This window comes from Idiotropiscis lumnitzeri, unplaced genomic scaffold, assembly GCF_059441095.1.
Source record: "Idiotropiscis lumnitzeri isolate Australia: NSW breed Sydney's pygmy pipehorse unplaced genomic scaffold, RoL_Ilum_1.0 HiC_scaffold_26, whole genome shotgun sequence".
Taxonomy (NCBI): domain Eukaryota; kingdom Metazoa; phylum Chordata; class Actinopteri; order Syngnathiformes; family Syngnathidae; genus Idiotropiscis; species Idiotropiscis lumnitzeri.
In genome coordinates, this window is record NW_028283564.1 from 2,292,416 (window position 1) to 2,301,033 (window position 8,618).

Sequence of the window (8,618 nt, forward strand, 5' to 3'; positions counted from 1 at the left end):
TCTCAACCAAAGCGTCTCCATCGCCTTGATGCTTTTAGGAAGCTTTTTTTTTTTACAAAAAAGCATTCCTCGATCGTCATTTGCTTGGAGGATTTCATTGCTAACGCTACTAATGCGACTGCTGCTAGTGCTGCCGATGCTGCTGCTACCCACGCTGCTCTCCACACTTATAAGTCTACCCCAGGATCCCGCCCCCCATTTGTACCTCTGGCGCAGATTCAAGGCGGATCTTTTGCACCTCTGCCCCCTGCTGGGTGATTTTTACATGATTCACAATGCGGACAAGGCTGATTCTCAGTCAGAGGTTGCATCAGACCCTTATGTACACTATGAGGTAAAAAAGACAGGAAACGTACTTATACGTCTTTGGTAGAGGGCGCCATTGCATTAAAAGACGTCTTTGTACGTCTAAGGGAGTAAATGAGTTGAACAAAGTACAGGGTCCTTCACCTGACTACAGATGATCTTCTGGGGACTTTATTTGGTTTTAATCACTTTTGGGGTCTGTATCTATGCACACTCCCTGGTTTTGCTACCTTCCCGGGTACCACATACACACTGCTTAGTTTCTCTGCCTTCGTGGGTACCACATACATATTGCTTGGTTTCTCTGCCTTCCTGGGTACGACATACACACTGCCTGGTTTTGCTACCTTCCTGGGTACCAGTCACACAAACGTCAGACGACTCAGCACATACCGACTGTCTCAGCACTACACACTTTCACTCCAAGGCAGTGCTGTGAACCAACTTACTGACAAGAGGTAGTATTTAGAATTTTAAAAAGTGCTTGAAAGGTTTTGTTCATGTAAAACCAACAGATTATGACATTATTATTATTATTTAAATCAGTATTAAACAGCATCAGCATAGGTTAAAGATATTATACAGACTATATACGATAAAAAAATACTAAACCACCCTTGCTTTTCCGTCATTTCTTGTATAAGTTAACACACAGATGTATAACATTTGTTTATACAAATATAACGATTAAAAAGTAGCTGATTAGAGTTTTAATTTTGTATTCATTAATCTGTAATAAAAATGGACATATTTTGGTTAATAAAATTAACAAGAAATAAAAGTAAAGGGTGTTCTAATACTTTTTTCAAGATTGTCCTAACATACATTTAATGTTTACAGTATATGTCTTCGGAAGAAGCGCAGCATTAGATTTTTTTTTTTGTTCTCTCTCTTTGACTTCTGAATTTGAATTTCTGTCACAGATGTGCTTGAATTCTATTTTGGATGATTTGTGTTAAACTGCACAAATATTTGAAGAGCCATAGAATTCAAGAATCACACCAGTGCTGCTACTCCTCCGAACGGGTGAACGCCCTTGATTAACAACCTGCGTTGAGGTGGCTTTTGAGATTCGTGGTGTGGGAGAAAAATCTCTGAAGGCATTCTTAGACTTCAAGAGAGGGTCCACAATTTTCAAAGATTCACTTCCGTCTGAATCAGAGGCCTCACTTGTATCCGGAAAATATTCATCTCCACTGTCATCTGAGTTGGAGTAATAATGCTTATCCATTCCAAAGTCAGCCTGTTTTTTTAATCTAAAAAACAACAACAACGAAATATAAAGGATAGAAGGCAGGAGACCAATAAAATATATGCAATTTGCTTGTAAGATTCCCTGAAATCTATATGGGTTGTTTACCTGTATACTTTTGGTCCTCCTGAGCCTTGGGATAGTAATATGGTCTGGGTCTGAGGCGCAAAGTTCAGGGGCAGGATTTGACAATGATTCGTCAGAATCTGTGTCGTTATTCCAAGGAAGATTCAGCCCATATTTTTTGTCCAAGGGAGGAGACTGGGTTGCATCAGAGTCCAAGAGAAAATTGAGAACCCATTAAATACTTAATCCCCAGAGGAATCTGCACAGAAAAAGGTCTTAATTCTATTTGAAAAAAAAAAAAAAAACTAAAATATTGATGAATGATATGACAAAATAATGTAATAACAAAATTAATTGACCGTAACAAAAAGCTCCCGGGAGGAAAACTACATTAAATGTTTTTTTAACAGGGCAGTGAAAATATTGGAAAATAAAAACGATAATAAATAAAATAATATAAAAAAAGAATTCAATGTGTATCGATGGACCCATATGAAATACTTATATCGCTATGTACTTATCAGCCATATCGCCCAGCCCAATATGTAACTGCAACTTCAAAACCTCGGGCCATAACAGGATTGTAACATGGGATGCATATCTTCATTCCTAAATTTGTAGATCCCAAGGAGGCTGCTCAATGGTCCTGGTAATCTAAACCTCAACCAATTCGGTCACAGCCAATGTTCTCCATCCTTGTTAAGAAGTTTTGAAATGATTTAATAGATATACTATTGCAAACTATACCAGAATTTTAGACATTTTAAACTTTTGATCACAATTTTACCTATTTTCTAAAAATCTGAAGAATCCACATGCCAAATCACCTGCTGTAGACACATAGGTTCTGTTCTGACAGATAATTCAGTTACAGGTTGTGTACTTAAAGCCAATAAGAGGGCAATGCAGCAGTCGACAACCTGACGAAAGCTTAAGTCTCCCAATGAGAGAACTGTAGTGGCTGGTAGGTTCTTAGATTGTAACATAGTAAAGACATATACTAGGCATAACTGTATATCATATGATGATGAGGGAAAATATTATTAGCTACGATTTATGTCCAGATATATTAGAAAACTTGTCCAACCAGCACAGGTCTATCTAACTGTAATTTTAACATCTCAAGACACGACAGGATGACCACATGATACGCATACCTCCTTTTCAGAGTCTGTCAAAACTTGAGAAGGCTGCTTCGATGTTCTGGTGGCATCAACCTCAGCCGATTCAGTCATTGTCGGTTGTCCTCCATCCTAATGAACAAGTTGAATATTAATTTAATGAATTAAAAAAAGAAAATGGATCAGAATTTTACACATTTTAGGCTTTGGCCACCCAAAACAAAAACTAACAAGTTCACGAATGAAACAAAACCAATTACTTTAGCGCATGACAATTAATCTTCAGTAGAGATATGTTGTGACTGATATTTCAGTCACAGGTTGTCTTTTGAACGCCACCAGGGGCGCAATGGAGCACAGGACAGCCAAAAGTCTTCTTGTCGGACACCTGTAGTGGCTGGTAGGTTCTAAGATTATAACATAGTAAAGGCACATACAACTCCTAACTGTATTTCATATGATAATGAAGGAAAAGATGATTAGCTATGATTTATGTCAACAATAAAAATGGCTCTACGGGGTCCCCACAAACACAAACCTGACAGTTGGGTGTCAGATGGCCAACATACCTGACACGCAATTCAACTCAACTGGACCCCACAACACAAGAAAAAGCTGAGTGAGCCTCAAACCAGACATACACATTCACTGACAAATATCCTGTGACACCAGATATATTAGAAGTCTTGTCTAATCAGCACACGTCTATCTAACTGCAATTTTAACATCTCGAGACACGACAGGATGAGTACACGATACGCATACCTCCATTTCTGAGTCTGTAAAGCCTGGAGGAGGCTGCTTCGATGTTTTAGTAGCATCATAAATTTATTGAATTAATTATATTTGAGGTTGGATTAGATTTTTACACATTTTAAGCCTTAGCCACCCAAAACAAAACATAAGCTCATGAATGAAATAAAACTAATTAATTTCGCCCATGCCAATTAATCTTCTGTAGACACGTGTTGTGACCAGTGTTGTTTTTGGCAGGCATTTTAGATTTTGTCCAAGTCATTTGGACAAAGTGCTGATTTGTTTACATCACATTTAGTCATCCCAATTCGTTATAGTTTTAGTCCAGTTTTAGTCAACGAAAACTAAAAAAAGGGTTTTAGTCCAGTTTTAATCGACGGAAACGCAAAAAAAGTTTTACCCTAGTTTTCGTCAATTTATTCACAAAGGTTTTAGTCCAAGCGGCACGGTGGCCCAACTGGTTAGCAGGATGGCCTCACAATATTGAGGTCGTAGGTACGATTCTGGCTCCGGCCTTCCTGCGTGGGTTTCCTCTGGGTAATTCGGTTTCCTCCCATATTCTTAAAACATGCATGGCAAGTTGCTTGGACACTCTAATTGCCCCTAGGCATGAGTGTGAGCGTGGATGGTTGTTCGTCTATGTATGCCCTGCGATTGGCTGGACACCAATTCAAGGGTGTACCTCGCCTACTGCCGAAGACAGCTGGGATCGGCTCCAACACCCCCCGCGACCCTAGTGAGGAGAAGCGGTACAGATAACGGATGGATGGATGGATGGGTTTAAGTCCATTTGAGTTAAAACAAGGCATTCAAGGTTTCCACCCAATAACAAAGACTTTTGGATGGACTACAAAGGATTCTTCATTACAAACAGAAAAAAGTGGCAACAGTGGAATCAATGCTCACTGCTCCAAAATAAGCAGAGAAGCAAAACATTTTGTTGGGCAACTGTTGTGGCTTTATTTCACTAAAAGCAACATAAAATAATTTATGAACCACATGCTAACAATTTTGTCTCGTCAACGAAAAAAATTCATGTACATCACGTCATGTTTTCGTCATAAAAGAACCTCGTTTAGCTTGTCATCGTCATTAAAAAAGGGGCGTTAACGAAGTATTTTCGTCATAGTCATCAGTGACGAAAACAACACTGGTTGTGACTGATATTTCAGTCCCAGGTTGTCTCCTGAACACCACCAATTGGGCAAGGGGGCGCAGGAAAGCCTGGGGTCTTCTATTTTTACAGTATAGAAAGGCTAAATATCAAATTGAAACAGTGTTTTATATCATGAATATACAGGGTTGGTGCTGGTTCTGGTAGGGAAACCACAACATAAAGATGTCCTTAATTAGTCCCACAATGGGGATATTTGCAATATGGCATATGATGGCCTAACAGGGCCACCGCCCAGAAAAGAGTAACGCAGAACTTTGTAATACTGTCACTCCCTGACCAGTTCGTTGTTCCTGAAGAGCCAAACTTTGACTCAGACCCACAAATTTGAATTACAGATAGTGGACAATGGAGAACTCCCCCAGTCAGTCAGCATGTTCAACTTCCATAGAAACCTCAACATACATTTATTAGATTGCCAAACTAATTGGAAACTACATCACCAGAACACCACAAGTGGGCTCTGTTATTGTACTTAAAGATGCATCTTACAAACCTGTGTTCTCCAAGGCCAGCTGGTCCATAGTCTTAAGTTATTTCTTCGCCAACATCAATGTCTCGGAGCGCAAACAGACAGAGGTGTGGTCTGTCCTCTGTTGTCTTCTTCTTCATTTTACAGTTGGGGTGCATGTGGTCATCATTAACCAGTCTTCCCAGACTGCCATCTTCTTGAGCGGCATCAACACTTAAAATAGATTTTAAAAAAAAACAAACAATTATTCAATCAATGTCAGAAATTAATCTTTGAGACAATCTTGTGTACACAAAACATAAAAATAGGAAATCCACAATTTTTAAATATTCTAAATCAAATCATACAATAAATTTCTATTGGAATCAGGCCCTATTAACAGCTTGTCTTTGAGACTTCATGGTCTATATTTTCATTTGTACAGATTCAACGCATGAATAAAAGTAATTACCGTATTTTCGCAGTCATAAGCAAACAAAGCGCCCTGTCAGTCGATGCGTCCATTAAATGGACAAAGTACCACTCACGTCCATCAGCCCTTGTCATCAACGAGCTGTTGGAAGTGCATGTTAGCACACCCTGCTGGGCAAAGAGTGAGTTGTCCATGCTTACAATCGACCGTGACAAATACACCATCTGACTATAATGTTTGGGTGATGGTGTTGGAAAAAGCTGGACAAAGGGCAGCTGTCCACAATGTTTTAGTCTGTCTTATCATTTATGTTATTGCAAGCAAGAAACGTCCCAGGTTTAGACAACAGACAAAAAGTCCAAAGCATAACAGCACATCTCTTTAAACAGCCATGCAAATCTCTCTAAACAGCTATGGGATTGTGGGTCTCTGCTCCCAGAATGCATTGCTTGAATTAGCTAAGGCTGAGTGGCTTTTGTATTATTTTCATTTTTTTTGGGTATATTGATGGCATGAGAGATACATGTTTGTGTTAATCTTATTTCTATGTTTCATTGTTTGCTTGTATGATGAGTTTTTTATTTTTTTTTGAAACCGTGACTCTAAGGAGTGTGGTGAGCAGCCAAGTCCCTCCCCTGACGTTGCTTTGTAGGCTATTGCCAATGCACCTAATATTGGCCTGAGCCATTGTCAGCTATTGTCAATAGAGACTTGGCGTCTGCTGCAACAATGGGGTGATTGCTCATGTTATTGGGGCATAGTAGGCTGCTATCGGCTGTGTCAGTGTGGGCAGCTCTGCCAAGTTCATGCTATGCTAACAGCAGCTGTGCTATTGTCTTGTCAGGCGGTGCGTCCAGTATATGTTACAAAGACAGAAATAGCGGCCTCAACAGGTGTTGCGCCCTTTGACACGGCGCGTCTTTTGGGTGCGAAAATACGGTATACATTTTTGCTTAGAGAATGATTTTTCCCCTAACACTTATGGGATGAGTATGTGTTTATTTTTTTAAATAAAAACAAAAATAAGATAACATCTCAATCTTTGCCTCACCTCAAAAAAGACAGTGCCTCTTCCATCCATCTTCCTGCGTTGAGATTTATCAGAATCTATCAATTTTCCTCTGTACTCCATAATAAAGAATAAAGTCGTCTTTCCTGAAAGGGGCCTTGGTAAATACTCCTCGACCTAGTTAACAGGGAAATCAAGATAGCTTCGTCATATTTTTAAGCACACAAATAAGGAGTCATCATATTCATTTGGGCCACTATACTAATGTAGGGTGGTTTGAAACATTGCTTCTTGTGAGGGATAGAGCAGAGCCCTTCTTTATGATTTTAAAGGAACAGACCAGCCAAAATTCATTTTCCAGCATTGCATTAGCCAGTATGTATTAGGACTGAAAGTACAAATGTCAATGGCACCTGGTTACGTAAAAAAAAAACTTTAAGATTATTTAGTTTCATAACAATGACATACACTGTATACACAGTCATATTGGATCGCGTCACGTGATCTCTGTGACGTATAACGTGCTTTACACTAGACTATCAATATCGGACTTGTTCACCGGTCTATTGTGGTATAAAAATGCCGGAGGGCGTCATCAAGTACAGCCTTAATTTAGATAGAACTCCTACCATCAGGTTTCACGCTCACTGAAATAACTTGAAACTGACAAAGAAAAGGTCAAGACACTCTTAATGTAAAATAACCACTTAAAAAACGATGTCAGCTTGGTTATCAGAAAACAATAATATATCTTAGCAAAAGCGTTAACATCATACCTTTAAATGAGTTTATATACTTCGCTTCTAACTCTGCAGTCTTGTCCAGACCCTTGACTGCATGTTCAATAGTATCCTGCTTTGGGGACTTCCTGCATCTCAGGGAAGGCATTGTTTATTCTATAAAGAAAAAAGACAGTTTTGTGTTGAGAATTATTAATACTATAGGCTAAATGGAGTTTTAACAATATCAGTGTAAGAAAAATAAATTATAAATTAAAAAAATATCAATCCCTCCATCCCAATTAACGATTTCAACCATAATAGTTTATATTGAAGTTTAAACAACAGACAGATTTATGCAGTGTGACTACAAAAATCTTACCAAAATTGCATTCACAGTAACCTTTGCTTTAAGAATCATGTAATTAACCAGTGAACATCGTGTCTTACACAAAAATTAATGACAGAAATTATCATGGTACTTGCATTCTGTTGTTCTATAACAAAAGTGCAAGCTGTTAGCTCCGCAAAGCTAACGCAACAAGCTAGCGTCCCTCGTGCTCACATTCAATGCAAACCTGACCACCGGATGAAAATACGCGTCGGTTTAGTTCTTTAAATGAGTAAAAGCACCATGACGTTTTATAATTATTCAATGCTTAACTGGAGCTCGTCAATTATGTCGATGTAGGAGCACATGTTTGCTAGGCCAGTGTTGTAGGCCCACATCCATGGTGCTACTTTGTATAGTGTTTTCCACACAACTATCTCTAACCATGAACAAATGCACTGGAGGCATGTTTTGAATAAAAACAAACGAAAAACACTTACCTCTCCGTTTCAACAGCAGTTCGAACTTCGAAGTGGTGATATTCTCCAGCGTTAAGCACCTGCTCGAACTGCGAATAGGTCAAATTCAACAGCGTCTTTTTTCTGTCTTAATAAGGACGCGATGAGAGGAGGAGCGCTTGCCTTTTCGTCAGCACGCCCCGCGGGTGGTGCTGCTTTATCACTCTCTATCTGTGCCCGCCCGCCGGCATGTCGATAGAAAAATAATATTCCTTCAAACATTACTTTCATCTTCTTAACGTTTTGTAGTGAATTTAACAGGTTCACCACTTTTTTCAAATACACCAATGGAAAACAGGTCTTAATTGAGGAAACATACAAAGAGCGTCTCACAAACACCTTATGATGAGCAATGTAATTTGATCACGTTTTTTGTCACTGCCTGGACGTCGGTTCACTGGCCTGGTGGCAGTGGCTTGTAGACACTGTCACTGAGTGGGAACGGATCTCAAGGTGGGTCAAACTAACCCAAGCAGTGGATC

At 39.3% G+C, this 8,618-nt stretch overlaps 1 long non-coding RNA gene across 1 annotated transcript; it reads right to left on the bottom strand.

Annotated features, from left to right (window-relative positions):
• Positions 1-1,107: 1,107 nt before the first annotated feature.
• On the bottom strand, positions 1,108-8,238 carry LOC148315998 (uncharacterized). Its single transcript, XR_015840468.1, has 7 exons — positions 8,119-8,238; positions 7,345-7,464; positions 6,611-6,745; positions 5,172-5,360; positions 2,782-2,877; positions 1,667-1,819; positions 1,108-1,562 (listed from the first exon to the last, which is right to left on the bottom strand). It is a non-coding gene; the product is annotated as an uncharacterized LOC148315998 (long non-coding RNA).
• Between the last annotated feature and the right edge of the window lie 380 nt (positions 8,239-8,618).